At 37.4% G+C, this 18833-nt stretch overlaps 2 long non-coding RNA genes across 5 annotated transcripts in view; one reads left to right on the top strand and one right to left on the bottom strand.

Moving 5' to 3' along the window:
- LOC109549085 (uncharacterized) overlaps nt 1-18833 on the bottom strand; it is a 347869-nt gene that overhangs the window by 78970 nt on the left and 250066 nt on the right. The gene's annotated exons all lie outside the window — the stretch shown is intronic.
- On the top strand, nt 7197-17169 carry LOC141278301 (uncharacterized). Of its 2 annotated transcripts, XR_012330783.1 has the most exons (4): nt 7197-7625; nt 9662-9801; nt 14902-15068; nt 16793-17169. It is a non-coding gene; the product is annotated as an uncharacterized lncRNA (long non-coding RNA). The 2 variants fall into 2 exon arrangements; XR_012330784.1 differs by lacking the exons at nt 14902-15068; nt 16793-17169 and adding an exon at nt 10524-13111.

The raw sequence follows: 18833 nt of genomic DNA, 5'->3' as shown, positions 1-18833 counted from the left end.
AGGAGTTTTAACGCTTTTTTTTTTTAAGTTTTGGCACTTCAATAGGTAAAGTTGCACTTCCATTTTCTGGAACCTCCACTAATTACTGAAATTATTAAACACCAATATTTATCTTTAAGGTACATGGTTACCAGCCACCTAATAAATGGCCAGGGCAAAGCCAAGCCAGAAAATAGGAAAGTGGATGAAAATGTCAAATTCAGATTATGGTGCAGCAAAACTGTCAATTTGAGAGAGGTGGATGGAGTCTTAAAAGAGGTGGATGCACTGAGAAGCTTGCCCTGAAGACAGGCCTCACTCTTCCACAGCACATTGGTGGCCATTCTTGTGTCATACATGGCAACAATCGTGCAGGTGGAGCAAACAGGGAGGGTTGCTCCTTCCTCACAAGGCACTTAGAATGGTAGTGGGGAATCCTAGCCGATCTTCAGGTTACTTGTTAAGAAGGCAGATTTCCAGGATCCGCTCTTGGATATGCCAGTGTGGAATGTTTGGCTGGATCTCTGGAGTCTGCATCTTTTAAACCTCAGCCAAGTTTGGAATCGCTGACCTGGGAGGCTGTGGTTTGGGGAGGTGCTCTGAGTGCCTGGGCTTCTCAGTTCTACCACTTCCACCTGAGGGATCTCTAATCCAACGGGCAGCTGGTGCTGCTTCTGGGATACACTCCTGTACAGCCTGGCTCTCACTGTGAGCACACAGAGCCCACATTCTCCCATGGGAGCCCAGTGAGACTCCAAGCTAGCACCCTAAGGAGCTGCAAGAGAATAGGACAGAATGAGAGACATAAAACTAGCCATAACTTGATTTTTTATTATAAGATAATTGATCTCTACCCTTCACCACCAATAAAAAGTGGCTGAAAAGAAATTAAAAGGAGACCATATATTCTACTGTATCAAAAGCAGTTACAAGAAAAATACAGTGTTGTTTTTTGTTTGTTTGTTTTTAAGTTTCTTCAGGAAGCTGACATGGGTGGTCAGAATGTTCCAACTATAACCACTTTCTAACCTTCTGCCACTCTGTTTAATAATAATAAAAGCTCACACTTAGGTACTGCTTAGTCTGTTTTGCCCTGAATCATTTATTCAGGCATTTGTACTCTCTATCTAGCTTCATTCTTTTATGAATTTCTTTTATCTTCTTTTACCAATTTAAATTTTCACAGAAATATTACAGTCCAACTGCATAGATTTTTCATATACAATCTCATGTAGACCAAGTCTTTAAAATAAAATGAATCATTAGTAATGAATTTGAATATACAAAACCTTCCAGCATGAGTAGAACCAAAGCCTGGTTATGCTTCTTTGGCATTTCAGCTGCAGGAGTATCTATTCATTACCTTTATGGGTTTTTTTCCATTACATGGAAAGCAAACATTGATATCTCTGAGCACACAGAAAATATCTTCTGCACAAACTAAGTAAACTCCACTGTCAATGAGGGCAGCTTATTTAACCTCTTCCCTTCTATTGCTAAAGAGGTATAGTATGTAGTGTGAGACTGAAGGGAAGAAAAAGGTTAAAATTTACAGTATTCTGCACTTTTCTGCAAGACCCCCATTATGAGTGCTAGAAAAGGTAAGAATAAAGTGGTTGCCTGATTTGTGTATAGATGCTATGAAAGTTTCTGCACAATCATTAGATTCTAGCTCCTTGGAGGCTAAGATGGTAACTATTCATCTCTGGCCCTATACAGGTGTGTCTAAGACTGTAACAGCAGGATTGGTATATTTGGGACTCTATCCAGTTTCTAGAAGTTTCCGGCTCTCTTCATCAAGTAACACCCTTTACATTATTACTGCATAGAAATGCCCTAAAATTAAGTGACCTAAAATTCTCTAGAACTTAGAAAGGTTTCTAAATACACCACTATATGAATGTATGTTAGATGAGTAGAATAGATTGAGATTAGGGGAAGAGGAAAAATAAAATTTTTCTGGAGTCAACGGAAATAAATTTTGAGTGGATTATCTAAACAAAAATTAAAAACAGCTATCATCCTTTCCCTTGACTAGTAGACATATTTTACATTTAATCTAAATAACTACAAAGTTCCTTCTTCTACACTTTGCCATCCCCGTTTCCTAAAACATATCCTCTGAGGCTATATTTATATACGTTCATGGAGACCTCACCCACATAGTCACTCAATAAATATTTGATGAAAGAATGAATAAACACCATTTAAAATTTTCAACTTAACATCCAAACATAGAAACAGATTTTCACAATTTAAGAAAACTAAAGTGTGTCAATGTAGGAGAGACTACAGGCTTTGTAGTGAGTAGAACTGGGTTAGAATTCTCGTTAGCTGCTAACTGATGGACAAGCCTCAAACATTCAGGTTTCCCAACTATAAAACGAGGTTAATACTATTTGCAGACTTGCTATAAAGATTAGAAATAATATCTGTAAATCTCTTAAGCCGTATCTGGTATATATAATTTTAATGGTCATGATGGTGAGTTTTCTTTAAAAGTTAATACTACTATGAGCACATTTATTTCCATCATTTTGCGTGTCTCAGCTTTTTCTATGCCAGATAATCCTACTATTATTTTATTATTTTGCTTGACATAATTTCCCAGAATAGAGCACCATATTCAGAAGGAATAAGAAAACACACTCCAAAGTAAATATAAATAATTTTTTAAATTTTAGAATATTACTTAATTCCAATGTTTGGAGCTTCACTAAGAGTTTCTCTTTATCCATCAAGATTCTTGGATCGCAAGGAGAGAAAGTTGAGACAAAATGAATTTATCAGAAGGATACAGGGTAGCTCATAGAATTGGAGGAAATGCTTTATAATCTGGCCTTGGAGAAAATGACAGAACTAGTTCACTCTGGAGATCAAGGTAGAGGAACTACGAGTGTGTCTTAGGGCAGCCAGGCAGAATATTCCAGCTCTAATCACTTTTTAATCTTCTGTCATTCTGCTTAATAATAAAATTCACACTTGTATACTGTTTACCCTGTGCCATTAATGCTTCTAAGTACCTTGTATGCATTAACTCACTTAATCCTCACAACGGTTTTATGAGACATTAATTCTCAGGAAAAAAAACAAAGTCCCATCTGTATAGCTTGAGTCATGTTCCCATGCATTGGGTAAGGAGGTACCTCATTTGATAGCCCCACCAAGCTGAGATGGCATAGCGAAAAGCCAGGGTAATTTTAGCAAAAGAAAGGTTAAATGAGGCTAGGCAGACAAAATCCACAAACGTCTACTACATTTGATAAAACCCACATGCCTGGCTCTGAAGGATCCATGTCTCTATTCCTAGTTGGCAAAATATTTTCTATTAGTGATATGCACTGACTAGCATGTAGAAAGTTCAAAAATAAAATGCCTATCTTCCAGAAGTGGAAGTTATCTATGTCTTCTATTATATATGTGGATAGAAATATAGTAACACTTAAAATGAATATATGATTGCATAGATTCCAGTGACTAATCGAACGAAAAACCTACATATTTAACAACAAAATACTTAAAAGAAATTGTAAATTCAGTCAAGTTTAACTTTCCTGACTTCACTGAGTCTACGAACCATAGAAGAGAGGAGGAAATTCTCTCTCCATTACCCCAGGATTAGTGGGATAAACGTTCGCCCAATCTCTTGTAAGCCCCTGGTAAAATAATTCCTTCACTGAGTTACTCAAATAAACAAGACCCCCATTGCCAGAGAGAAAAAGACATTCTATTATCCTGAGTACTTCCATTTTCAAAAAACAATTCTAATGTTTGACCTGGAAAAGGGAAAAAAAGCAGTTGCTGCCAGTAAACTATATGTGAGTTTCCTGCAGGAGGGTAGGAAGCATATAGTCATCCTTATATCCATTGTACCTAACACAGAGACTGCACTTTGAAGGAACAAAGTCAAAAGTTATTTTACAAGTGAAGGAAAAAATAGTTAAACTTATTTCAAGAGTAGTCCCATTTTTTTTTCTAATCAGAACTTGATTGCCATTACTACCATTTGAAGTATCTAGAAATATAAAGAAACCTCAAAGTTTTCAACATATGAAGAATAATACAAAAGTCATATGACAATTAGTACCCTTTAAGCTCAAGATGATGTTCATTCTTTGTTTAGTCATTAGCTCTTCTTTGAATGTCTGTTACATTCAAGTCAACAGGATAATGTTAAAAGAACTGGATATATGAATCAAAGCATAAATGCCTCACACCCCCTATTCTCAGATTTCCACTGAAATGTTCAAAGGGTTATAAAAGATGAGAGAAAGTCACCTTCAAATTAGAAACCATGGCGATAACCATCCACAAAGCAGAAACTTATAGGAGTTTCAGCTATATATAGAGTAGATCAGATAAAAAGCAAATAAGACCAGTCAAGGAATAACTCTGAAATTCTCCAGCACATAGTCACTTATTTATAAGGACAAGATCTGATGGCTGAACATTCTAAGACAGCAGAGAGCAAACACACTCCTTCAATTTGTGTTTCAATTTGCCGAGGCAAATCACTGGCATTTGAAAGGAATTTCTTGAAGCCCCCAAATTATTAAAGAGGCCATACCAAGTAGTAAGATTGCAGCTGGGCACGCTGCAGCTTATATAAAGCAAGAGGCAAGGTGGCTAAGAAACAGGCAGTCAAGAAAGCTGGACCCAGAAATCTGACACCTGCACAGCACCTTCACCAAATATGGAGAGAAAACACTGCACAATCAACATTTCTCTACTGGACTACCCAGGTGTCCATCTCCCTTCCTTCTCTTTGCAGTCTGCAGGAGAGGAATCTGTTAACCAACAAAAGAACTAATATCAAGCTTAAGAAAGATGGAGTCTAACCTACCAGTTTGTGGGCACTTGGTATCCCACGGCTTACACAAAAATGAGAAACAGAGAGAAACGATACTGAGATGGGGTTATAAAAATATTCTGTGGCATAATAAATTGAAGACAACATTCAAGACTTTTAAAAAATCAAAATTTAAAAATTACCTACTATATAGGAAATATAAGTAAATGTTAGAAAACATGTGCTTCATGTCCCCAATAAAATTAAGAATACATGACCTATAAAAGGTGAAATGGGGTTTAGATTGCAAATTAGATGGAAATTTACTTGGATAAAAGGCAGCAAAAAGAAAAGGGGGAGGTAAGGAGACCAAAAGATGCAATATTATAACTTTAATCTATGTTGACACTGAAGAAAATAAAATTAGAAATAATAAGGTTGCAGCACAAAGTGGTATGTACAATCATTTCCAATGCAGTATTTTTATTGGTTCCTACCTTATTACTTTCTCAGCCCTTATTAAACAAAGAAAATATTAACATAGGAAAGAGGAAGTAACTTTAATATTCATCAGTGGTGGAAGTTTAAATAAATTACAGTATATCCAAACTGTGGAAAACTATGCAACTATTAACAATGATTAAATAGATTTTAATTTTATATCATTAAAATATTATCTAAAAATTATAGAAATGTAAAATTGCATACAGCATGATGCCATTTTAAAAAATATATGTACAGAGAGAAAAGGAAAGAGAACAATCCAAAAGGATATGCCCCAAAAGGGTAAAATTTGTTAAACTTGGTATTCGGATTATAGACCTTTTTTTTCTTGTTTTTACCTTGCTCAACATCATTTGAGAAAATAACACTGTAGTTAATTTTTTTTAATTATGGGAGATGGTTTAAACTGTTTTTGGTTATACTTATCAATATATAAGCTTTCATTATTAAATCAAGAAATAATGAAAATGAAAGAACTAAGCATACAATTTCAATAAATTAGAAGGTAGAGTAAACCTAAAGAACAAAAAGAAGTAATTAAAGGTAAAAATATACTTTAATAAATTAAAAAATGGAAAAAGACAATTAAAAACAAATCCATGAGAAAATCCTTTGGATAAAAATAATCTTTAGGAAAAATTAAGAATGAGCAAGGAGACAAATCAACAGGTATAGAGGAGTTTTTTTCCCGTTGCTAAAAATATGTACATACAATTTCATGAAAAGTAAAGTGTGAATAAAAATGATATACTTATAGAAAAAAAAATTCCAACTTCCAAAATTCAATCAAGAAAATATAGACAATCTGAATAGATCAATGATTATGAAAAGAATTTAAAATTTTGTTAAAGATTATCTCCAGAATATGGTTCCAGGCCCCTTTAGTTTTTGTATACAAATTATAGAAAATGTCCAAGGAATTGATGATTTTCAAACTATTTGTGATCGCTTCCACAGGCAAGAAAAGAATATAAAAGTTCTAGACAACATTTTAAGAAACTAATTTATCCCTAATTCCCACATTAGGCAAAATTAGAAAACAGATATACCAAAAAAAAAAAATCTTAAACACACACTTGAAGAAAGATTCATATATGTAAAATTCTAGCAGAGACAAACCAAGGATACCAACCCCACTAAGAAGGTTCTTAGGCGGCCCACCATTCCAGACCCCTCCCCTCGGGGCTGTTCTCTCTCCCTGCAGGACAAGCCTCTTAAGGGCCACCTCAGATGCAGATATATGAACTCCCACTGAGGACAGACCTCAAACAGTTTTAGTTTCTGTTGAATATCAATGAATCCGAATCGATAGAAGGGGACAGGTCTGTCATCTAACGTCACTCACCAGAAGGGTCTAGGTCTCAGCTTCACTTTGAGAAATGCTTACACAACTATATTTCAAACACACAAATAAAACTAGAGGCAAGCTATAGGATTCAGAGGAAGAAGATATGACTTCTGATTGGAAGGATGGGGAATCAGGAAAGAGGCAGCATTTGAGCTGGTTCTTCAAAGACAGGGTTTGGACATGTTTGCATCATCACATATGGGGAGGAATGTAACACAGTCAGAGAAGAAGAACCCAGGTCCAGTCAGTCACGAGCATAATAAACACAATGTTCATTGGAGATAAAATACAGGCCACCCAATTAAATTTGAATTTCAGGTAAGCAAATAATTTTTAGAATAAATATGTCCAAAACGTGCAATATTTGGTAGAAAGCACCACAGGGCTAGGAATGGAGTATCAGAGAGTTTAGCAGAAATGCCTCTGACACACTTTTTAGACATTCATAGAATGTTTTGTTTTGCCTTTCCTCCATTCCTAATCCCTCAGCTCACTTAACAGTTCAGAGGTATGCACTGGAAGTACTCATCCAAGCACATTTCAGACACAACTAATTCTGGACTGAGAAAGGGGAAGGACTTCCAGAGTCCCTGCGGAAGGCAGTCCTAGAGAAGCAACTGCGTACTGAGCCCGGCTCTGGTCTCCATCAGGACACAGTGTGCACCAAGCTCTCAGAACTGGCAACTGCCCACTGAGCCAGGCTGGCAAGCAAAGAGCCAGGCTCAAGGCAGAGAAGACAGGAGCTTGGCAACAGCAGCCACTTTTCCTGGACATATCACTGAATTGTGAGGTTTTTTTTTTTTTTTTTTGGTACGCGGGCCTCTCACTGCCGTGGCCTCTCCCGTTGCGGAGCACAGGCTCCGGACGTGCAGGCCCAGCGGCCATGGCTCACAGGCCCAGCCGCTCTGCAGCATGTGGGATCCTCCCGGACCGGGGCACGAACCCGCGTCCCCTGCATCGGCAGGTGGACTCTCAACCACTGCGCCACCAGGGAAGCCCCGAATTGTGAGTTTTAAAAGGGAAATAGAGCTGACCATTATGGTATTTGGGATTTCCACAAAACTGTGTCCAAAGACGGCTGTGATAAATATTTCACAAGAATAGCTAATTCCAAAAACAACCACAGTATAGGGGTGTGAAGTCAGAGTTGGGTGTGAATCCCAACTCCACCCACTGTGAGTCAAGTGACCTTGGACAGAGTGCAAGTCATCTCTGCAGACTCAGTTTCCTTTCTGTAAACTGGGAATAATCACAAGGTTATTGAATGAGATAATACAGAAAAAGTACCTAGCTCATAGTAGTTACTTAGTAAGAGGTAATCATTATAATATTCCAATATGTTTTGGATGTAATCAAAGGCAAAATAAATGACAAGGAGAATTAGCACTGTTGATCTTCCCAGGATTTCCTTAGACCATTGGGAGAAATCAGGAATCACGTGGTCTAGAATCAAAGTCCCATAATCTAGGATCAATTCCAGCATCCCAGGCATCCTAATGTCTCTGGAGTGCTAGGATCATTCTCAGGTTCCTGCTCTTAGAAAAGGAAACCAGAGTTACCCACGGAGCAAGGAGGAGTGGAGAATTATGCTCCAGTCCCTGAGCAACTTCAAAATAGAAGGATTTTCAGAGGCAGGGAATTTCTGAGATTCCAAGAAGATATTTGAGAACTTTCTTCCCCCAGAGGGAAGAAACTAGGTCATGTGCTCTTAACCCAATGAGGTTTAGGGTCACTGTGGAGGGAGAGAGAAGATAGTTGGCCTTAATTAGCTCCAAAAAAAGCCCAGGACTCCTGGGATTAATCCAAAAGCAAGCAGAACTTCTAGTGGAGAGATCCAAGCTCCCAAATGTAAGTACTAGTTTCAGTAGAATGAAACCAAATCTAGGACAGCTTCTGAACAATTACCATTTAACTAGCATTTACATGCTATAAGAACTAAATTTATCCCTACCACAACTCCTGTTTATAGAAAAGGCTCAGTCACCACCAGAAAGTATGCTCTGTGAAGGGATGGACAGTGTCTGCCCTTTTTACTGCCATATGCCCAAGGAATGGCAGAGTGCCTGGCACATAGCTGGTATTTAATAAATATTCATTGGACTAAATCGTTCAAAGCCACGCAATGTGTTAGTGGAAGGAGCTGGGATTTGAACCCTAGTCTGACTCTCAAAACCACACTCGCCTCTGTGTCATACTGCCAGCCAAGGCAGACAGGCCAGAAGCTATCCCAAAGCAAGCTTTTGCCCTGGCTCTCTCCCTCCAAGCTCTCCTGGGGTCCACCAAGTTGAACTGGGAAAACCACTTGGAAGGGCACCCTGAGGAGAGTTTAGGAATCAAGAAATTGTGGCAGATGCTGCTAGTTGCCTCTTGAGTAGCTAGTTTTCCCTTGCTAAATGAACTTTAATTTATTCAGCTGACAAAGTCCTCATTCACCCACTAGAAATATCTGGTACCTTAATTATCATAAAGAGTTCATAAGTGTACACAGAAGTCTACTAGATGGCACCTCCATCAAAGCTATTGTGCTACTGTTTAGTTGGAATGAACTTTTGCCTTTCGAGTTTCCCTTTTCTTCCTGCCTAGAGGTGAAACAGCTATCCTGAAAGAATAAGGACAAAAGCCTCAAGCTAAGGCTGGTGAAACAGGAAGCTACAAGGAACCCAAGTCCTTGATAACTATATGGAGAGGTTGCACCTGCTTTGGCCTGTCCACCTCCTGATTCCTTGCTTTGTGAGCAAAATAAATCTCTATTTGGTTGACTTGATATTGCATGGTTTCTTCATATACTGCTTGCAATTACTGAATGACAATATTCCCAAGCAAAGCATAATGAAGAGAATACTGCACCATTCCTCAAAAAGTCTACAGCTGCTGCATAGTAAGACCCAAAGCTTCCCCGGTCTCATCTCCTACTATGGCCTTCCATAAACATATCTTTCCAGCCCCAGCAATCTCTTTATCATATTCCAAACAAGCAACGTATTTTAAAATTAATGCTGTTCTCTTAACCTGATATATCTTTCTCGCATAATCTTTTACAGACCCTGGAAGGTTCAAAGAATTGATGTCGACCACAGTGGCCAGTGGAAGACTTGAGAAGAAAATTTATGTCTTCTGAATATAAGCCAGATGCTCTTTGCCCTGAATACCCATTTTTGGAGTAGGAAAATCAAATGCTCTGGTAAGAGACCTGATTTACTCTTGGCTTTTTTTGTTAATGTGAAAAGCCATTTAAAAAATGATTAATAAGTTATCATGTATTTGGAATATGTCAGAATGGAAAAGCTCATTTACAGCAGCGGTCATAAGAAAACCCAAAATTTTAAGAATATTTTCCTGTTCTATAGTGTCTGATTATACATGAAGATATAGATTTTCTGTTTTATATATGTAACAGAACATATATGTGAATATGTTATGTTGTCTCATAGTAGAAACTATAAAGGTTTAGCATTGTGTTCTGACATCCTATGTGGTGGCCAAACCCCCAAGTTATTGACCAAAATATTTTATTTCCAGAGCTACTTACTATGTAACTAGGAGAAAGTAATTAAACCTTCCAGTTCACCCATCTGTTAAGGAGAAATTATATTATATTTACCATCTGTCCAGCTTTCAGGTATGGCAAATATTGATGGGAGGATTTAAACTAAGTATAGGGCTTTGTGTCAGCTCATTTAAAAGAGCTGATCAGTATTGAAAATTCCACAAATTAATTTTTGTTTATTGATTTTGGTTTTTGAATTTCAAATATAACAGAAGTTAATTATTTGCTACCCAGGCCTAACAGATGTTAACATTAGTTTGTCTTGGCTTCACGTTTATTTACTCTTTTAATAAAGTATTCCAGATACAGCTAAAGCACTAATCCCACCCCAAGCCTTCTCTCTCTTCTTTCTCCAGAGCTGTCCTGAAGTTCGGGGGAATCAATTCCAATGCAAGACCGCATAATTTTACCACATGTGTATGCCGGAATTAATGTATAGTATTATTTGGTTTTTAAGTTTCATTTAATCTATATCGTATGCACATATCTTTTAGTAATTTACTTTTTACATAGAATATTTTGTTTTACAAGTCTATTCATATTGATATATGCATACTGATACAAGTATTCATTTTAACTGTCAAATAGCAATAATCTACAGTTAACTTATCCGTTCCCTGACTAGTGGACAGTTCAGTTGTTTCTCAATTTTTACTACACCCAGCAATGCTGTAAAGAATACCTGTGTACACATATGCAAGTGTTTCACTAAAATATATGACTGTACTTTAAAGTAGAATTGCTGTGCTCTTTTGTGCATTTTTAGAAAAAGCCCTGTAGGAATTTCTATTGGAATGGCATTAAATTTTTAAATAAATTTGGCCTTTCTGCTTTGTATCAGTGTTCTCAAACTTAGTTGCATAAGAATTACCTAGTTAGGGACTTCCCTGGTGGTCCAGTGGCTAAGACTCCTCGCTCCCAATAGAGCAGGCCCAGGTTCAATCCCTAGTCAGGAAACTAGATCCCACTTGCTGCAACTAAGAGTTCACATGCCACAGCTGAAGATCCTGCATGCCGCAACAAAGATCACATGTGCGGCAACTAAGACCCGGCTCAGCCAAATAAATAAATAATTTTTTTTTTTTAAAGAATTACCTGGTTAACTATGTGAGGTGATGGATATGTTAATTAGCTTGTTGAGGCAACTATTTCACAATGTAGATGTATATCAAAATGTCAAGTCCAGGTCGTGCTCTTTAAATATATACAATTTTTATTTGTCCATTATAACTCAATAAAGATGGAGAGAAAAAAAGAATCACCTAGCAACATTATTAAAATTCCTTCAATCTTTTATCACCCTACCCTGCAAAGATATTCATTGGTCTAGGGTGGGATTGATAAAATTTCATTTTTTAATAAGTACTCTCTCCTCAAAATACTGATGAGAATTGACCCTGGTTTACAGAGAAACACTTCTCTAGATAAAGTATGCACCCATGGTTGTGGTCTATACCAAATCTATGATTTTTTAATCCCTTTACCACCAACACATACCATAATTTTTTTAAAGCACAATGGCCCTATTGGCATCTCACCTCTACCCCATCCAATCCTGATTAGTAAAAATAGGTTAAGTACCCACCTGTAACTGAGATTGGCACACTGCACCAGATCCTTTTAAATAACCGTCTGGTAATCTCCTCTGTTCTGACATGCAGTGCTCTACTGAATAGCATCTAAACACCTAGGCACTGCCAAAATTCAATATGCGTGTTTTTGCCTTTATTTTTTTTTAATGTTGTTATTTATAACCTAATAATTTTGTTCCACAAGGAAAATAATAAATCATAAAGTATTACTTAATGTCATTGTTTCATGTTATTATACCATAACTATTTTTAACAGTTTTATTGGGATATAATTTATACCATAAAATTCACCTGCTTAAATGTGTTTAAGTATACAATTCAATGGTATTTAGCATATTTACAGAATTGTGAAACCATTACTATAATTTTAAAACATTTTCATTGTTCCAGAAAGAAACCACATACCCACAGTCACTTCTCATCCTTTTCCCTCCCTTTCCCACAAACCCTGGTCAACCATTAATCTACTTTCTGTCACTATAGATTTGCTTATTCTGTGTTCTTCATATAAATGGTATCATACAATATGTAGTCTCTTGTGACTGGCTTCTTTCACTTGGAATGTTTTTGAGGTTCACCCATGTTGTAGCATATATCAGTACTTCATTCCTTTTTATGGCCAAATAATATTCCATTGTATGGATACACATTATTTTGTCTGTCCATTCATCTGTTGATGGACATTTAGAATGTTTTCACCTTCTGGCTATTATGAATAATACTGTTATGAGCATTCATGTACAAGTTATTGTTTAGACTTCTTTTCAATTCTCGTAGGTATATACCTAGTAGTAGAATTTCTGCGTCATACAGTAACTCTGTGTTTTAACATTTTGAGGAGCTGCCAAACTGTCTTCCAGAGTGGCTGTACCATTTTACATTCCCACCAGCAGTGTATGAGGGTTCCAATTTCTCCACAACCTTGACAGCACTTTCTATTGTCTGTATTTTTTATTAGAGCTATGCTAGTGAATGTGAGGTAATATTTCATTGTGGTTGTGATTTGCATTTCCCTAATGGCTAATGATGTTGAGCATCTTCATATGCTTGTTGGTATATTGTTGGTATATATATATTCTTATACTTTTCCCATTTAAAAATTGTACTGTTGGGCTTCCCTGATGGCGCAGTGGTTGAGAGTCCGCCTGCCGATGCAGGGGACACGGGTTCGTGCCCCGGTCCAGAAAGACCTCACATGCCACGGAGCGGCTAGGCCCGTGAGCCATGGCCGCTGAGACTGCGCATCTGGAGCCTGTGCTCCGCAATGGGAGAGGTCACAGCAGTGAGAGGCCCGCGTACCGCAAAAAATAAATAAATAAAAATTGTATTGTCATTTTATTATGGAGTTGTGAGAGTCTGGATATATGTTCAAATATGTGATTTGCAAATATTTTCTCCCAGTCCATAGGCTGTCTTTTCATCTTCCTGATGGTGTCCCTTAAAGTAAAACAGGTTTTAATTTTGATGAAATCCAAGTTAACAACCTTCTCTTTTAGTGCTTGTGTTTTTGCTGTTGTATTTAAGAAATCGTTGCCTAGCCCAAGATTATGAAGATTTACTTCTGTGTTTTCTTCCACCATTTTTATTACCATGATGATTTTTATAGATATGAATGACTTGGAAGTGAAATTTAAAGAGGTATAATCAGAGAGCTATCAAGGGAAAATATTTCAATTACTTAATTTTACATATATTAATTATTAGGATTATGGGAGAGTGCCTGGGCATTAACTCCAACTACAGATAAACTGAAAGAGAAAAAATACCAGTAAAGAGAGAACGGCAGGGCTTCCCTGGTGGCGCAGTGGTTGAGAGTCCGCCTGCCAATGGAGGGGACACGGGTTCGTGCCCCGGTCCGGGAAGATCCCACATGCTGCGGAGCGGCTGGGCCCGTGAGCCATGGCCGCTGAGCCTGCGCGTCCGGAGCCTGTGCTCCGCAACGGGTGAGGCCACAATAGTGAGAGGCCCGCGTACCACAAAAAAAAAAAAAAAAAAAAAAAAGAGAGAGAACTGCAGAGTCATGGTGGACCTAAAAGGACTTAAGGAGTAGGTAGGGAACCTGGATTGGTGAGAAGTCAGAGGACAAATCTGTCCCTCTGGCCAAGGCAACTCTGGGGGACATTCCAAAGGCAGCTCTGACAGCTGCCAATCATAAGGGAGAAGTCAGGAACCCTAACTCTTGCCCTCATACTGCAGGACATCAGCTAGAGGGAATGGAGTCATTTCCGGGCTATACAACGAAGTTCAGACTTGGTACCATACAGGCTTGATCATTCATTTGTCACTGTGAGAATGGGAGGTTTATCTTTCTCTAGCTGGTTAAGAGCTATATCTAAACATAAGAAAGTATTTGCTTTGTAACCATCCCTGGCACTCCATAGATGCTACCTCTTAGGTCCAACAGCCAAATACCAAGAGTCATTGATCAACTGTTTTCCATGTCCGGATGGGAAGAAGGACCAGAAAGACACTATTACTTTATAAGAGAAGGAACATAGGTGAGGGTAAAAGAATTTACTGATGGCCCATCAGAATAACTTCATCAAAGAAATGAATATCATGGGCATTTTTAATCTAGATTCCCCTTCACATTTCCTACATTATGTGAAGAAATGTCTCTTAATTCAATGAATGGATCATATGAGTGAAAAACAGGGCACACTGTGTTGAAACGTTATTCCTTCCCTTTAAAACAGAATACAAAGCAAATAATGTTTACTGTGAACTATTTGATATATTTTACTATACATTCAAGAGATTTAGGAACCTCTAATTAAAAAAAAATGTGTTCTTTAAAGCAACTATAGTACTGCTTCCTCAAGCTTCATTATCTTTATGCTACTGCTACTGCTATGGAAATCATGTCTCTTTTTCCAATGGACACTTTCTGAGCTAAGTCACTATGCCATGAAGGCATTTTAGAAGGCATCATTCATGGAAAACAAACTCAATCTCAACACAATGGTAACATGTGAAAGGTCATTCGCCAGCCTGGTGGAAAACAAAATGTTTTCTAAGGACCTGACAGAGAAAAGAGCAAAGCGTCCTTTGTATTTGGCATCCTTCATGTAATAATCTAGAAGTACTCAACACATGATTTGATATATAATCATAACACAGGATCATTCTCTCCTCTGTACAGAAACAGAGAACATTTGGAAGAGAATCCATTCTCACCTGAGTGGAATGTTTTGATGGGTCCTCTCTTAAAGCTGGGTAATGGATAACCTGAATTTCTTTAGTCGCTTCAACCCTAGAATTCTGTGGTGCCACAAAATTGTTGTTTTAAAGAGACAGTAAACCAATCAGGTAAGTTTTTTTTATTACACAAAAAGAATAGATCCAGGAACAAAGCTCTATTTTCAGATAATTTCTAATAAAATTCCCTGTATTTTGAGATACTGTTACCTACATATTTTATTCTTACTTTTAAATTTTTCATAAAACATTTGCTCATATTTTTCCATTTTGATATAATGTTATCTACTTGCTCCTTAAAATACTCTCCAGGATAGAAATTTGAGGTTCTGAAATACAATCAACTTTGTAAGCATGTTGACACATTAAATTCTCTGAGTATTACTGTGACTCAGAATAGTTACATCTTCTCAAATCAAGGCTTTCAATATGTAAATGAATTATCCAATAATCTGGAACTTACTTTGTCAAGCCTTTCTGTGCAGAGATGGATTATAAACTTTATGGGAGTTGCTTTGGCTAAATGGATTGCACATGCAGACACTAATCTACAGGACAAATAAAAATTACTGGAGAACCACACTTAAAAACAGGTTTAATCAAGACAATAAGATATTTATTCATGCAGAGAATAATCTGGTAATGGAACAGGGTAGAAGTGAGGAAAAACTATGAAACAAGAAATTAGAGGGCCTGAATTCCAATCAAGACTATGCTACTATGTTCTCTTATGAACTTGAGCAGATTAATTTCTCCGGGTGTATTAAGTAGAATGTGCAGAGATATGAGTAACAGAAAAACTGACTAAAAGTGGCTTAAGAAATAAAGACATTTAATTGTCTCACACAGGAGAAAATCCAGAGATAAGATGTTCCAGATTTGGTGCAGTAGCTGGCTACAGTCATCAAAGATCCAAGCTCTTTCCATCCTCCTGCTCTATTGTCTCTCCATCCCTAGTCCTGGCATCTCATAGTCCCAAGATGGCTGCCAAGCTCCAAGTATCACACTCCCATTCAAAAACATGAATTTAGGGAGGTTGAAAAAGATTTTTATCTTTTATCTAACTACTTTCTCTTTTTAACAATGAAAAGATTTTTTCCCTGAAGTAATCCAGCAGGATTATCCCTTTGATATTGTTGGCCAAAGCTTGGTCACATGGCCACCCCTATATACAAGAGAGTCTGGGAAAGTCTGTATCTGGCTTATCCAGCCTCTGTAGAAGGTGACAGACAAGGTGGAAGGGAGCCTCATGGCTCTGTCTAAAAAATGTGGGAGTTGGGTAAACTGATCTCTCAGGCATAGTTCTAGATTAATGAATGAAAAAAAAGTGATCTGACTTTATATATTTTTAAGAGGCTTTGGTTTTTATACAAATTTCCTGTGATGGCACTTTTCCCCCATCTAAAAACAAAACAAAACAAACTTCTGCCATCCATGATTCTGAAGTTCTAAAGTGAACAGTTTCTCCCCTCTCCTAAATAGAAAAAACCCTTCTGAGTGGTCCAGACACTGAGTCATTCAATTTAACTTTGATGGGGCTGCATCTATTTTTGAGGTCTTGCCATCGTGGTTTAAGAACACCGACTGTCTGCAGATACTTTAGATATTTTTCCCAGCACCTCTCTGAGTTTACGCTGCACTAAATTTAAAATGGAAAATTGATGATGTAAAAGGTTGAGTAAATAATTCCATTGGAAAAAAACACGAGTAATCTTTTTCTTTAAAAAAAATCCAAAGAATTCAAAACGTATTGAATTTGTCCAACTGAAATTCCATTTATGGTATCTCATATGCCCATGAAATATTACAATGTACCTCTGCTTCATTCTTTACAGAAAATTACACAGCTGCCCCTTATTATTAAAAGCACCCCAACACTGAATAAATGTTCGTGCTGAAATTAAAACAAGGCGCTACATGAGAAAAGCTTGGAAGCTAGAATATCGCCAGTTGTGTACGCCAGGTATGATTCTAAAGTGACGGCAAACAATGCCGCAACCAGCCTATTGGTTAGCTAGAAACTGTGGACACCCAGATGAGGTTCCGTCTGAATACATACCCAATGGTGTGCTCAAAACTACCGTGTAAAATGCTTGTTTTACCCAGATACCCTATAGGAATATTTAGCTGTTACATTGTAAATGCTGTTATTTTGGTTTCTAAAAATGTCATGACAGGAAATGATTCCACGGAATAGTTGCCAAGATGGCTGTTGGGCAGAATCGAGAGGGGGGAAAATAGAGTTAAATCTAGACAACAAGAAGCTGGAAAAGTTGAAAATACTACTTACTTTCTGCAATAAAACAGATTCTTATACTCTAAAATAAATTTGACTTTTTTTTCCCCTCCAATCGTCATTACCCAGAAGCCTGGCTATGTTTAAAGAGTCCCTATTGCTCTTGTCCCAGAGGTTATAACATCATACTCTTCACCTTTGGATCACTCGCCAGGTTGATAAAGGGACACTAAAGAAAGATTTCCAGTTTGCATAAAGGCAAGTGATGACTCCTACTCATCCTTACTTCCCAGTTGCTACAGCCAATGGGCAGTCAAGGCCTTTTGGTAAGAATTTCTGTAGGTTCAGAAATGCCCATGCTCATGCTATTTTTTAATTTTCTCCCTGTCTGAGAAGTGCAAGGTGAGGACAGGTAAAAATAGAGGTTGGTCAGGAAATAACTATAGTTAATGCCACATTACGCCACATTTATCTTCCGCAGAGGGATGCTAAGGTAAGTAGTTTAGAAACTGAAGAGCTGTAGACATTCAAAAACATAGAAAGGGGAAGAGGAGAGGGGAGGATGAGGGAGAGTAAACTAAATTGTTTTTTTTCGCTGAATAGGTTCATGTTATAGAACAGCTCTGTCCAAGTATAATGTTCCTGATTTAGCCAACTTACTTCCCATCAGTAATATTTACCTATCTTTAAGTAATAATTTGTCTTACTTTATTACTCTTTCTGTTAGATCTACAAATATTTAAAAATTACAACAGGCCTCTAAAAAATCACCTGAGAGAGAAAAAAAGGTATCTACATATACATTGTAAGGAGGTAGCCATAACTCATAAGTAAAATCTTTTCAGAAAATTTCCAACATATCTATAGATTTACTTTCACTGCTTTCCAAGTAAACTCAGTATTCTCCCCTCTTCTACAGAAGAATGAATGAGCTTCCTCCACCCTTTATTTTTGGACTCCCACTTAACCCTTTACTATCTAGTATGCTCCTTATGTGTTTTAAAGTGTAAGTTGCTCAATTTGTTACATCCCTATATCCTCCCATATTATACACTGCCTTACATGTAATAAGTGCTAGTGTATAGATATTATTGTAAACTTCCATAAATCTATTTTTTAACCAAACAAGGCAGAGAGAAAGTGAGTAAGGGAGGAAAGAAGGAAAGGAGAAAGGAAGAAAAAAGAAGAGAAGCTAAGTCAATAAATTTGTTAAACACCATTGTTGGCAAATGACAGAGAGGTGGTACAATTGCCTCCACATTCATGTTCATAAGTGGAGTAATTTTATTTTCATCCCTTGTATATGATATGATTTTAAGTTTAGAGCCTGATGTAATATCAAAGCTGGAAGAGTTGGCTCCATGCCTTCAACATGTAAGGTAAGCAGCTGTGCTGCATTCTCCTTCCCCTCCCCCTCCCCCAGACTCCTGCAGTACTAGGGCAGTTAGAGCAGAGCCCTCTTTAAGGAGAGCATTTTCTCCCTTATTTACGCCTGCTCCTCAAGAGATATGAATACACAAGCTTATAGGAAATCTGACTCTAGTTCAGTTAGGAAAAAATAAAGCTCACATGATTACTAACCTTAGTACTGGGCACTTCACACTTTAAGTGCGTTTATCTAATTATTTGTTCATGTATCC

Source organism: Tursiops truncatus, chromosome 3 (genome assembly GCF_011762595.2).
Source record: "Tursiops truncatus isolate mTurTru1 chromosome 3, mTurTru1.mat.Y, whole genome shotgun sequence".
In the NCBI taxonomy this organism is placed as follows: domain Eukaryota; kingdom Metazoa; phylum Chordata; class Mammalia; order Artiodactyla; family Delphinidae; genus Tursiops; species Tursiops truncatus.
This window is presented reverse-complemented; position numbering and strand designations above follow the sequence as displayed.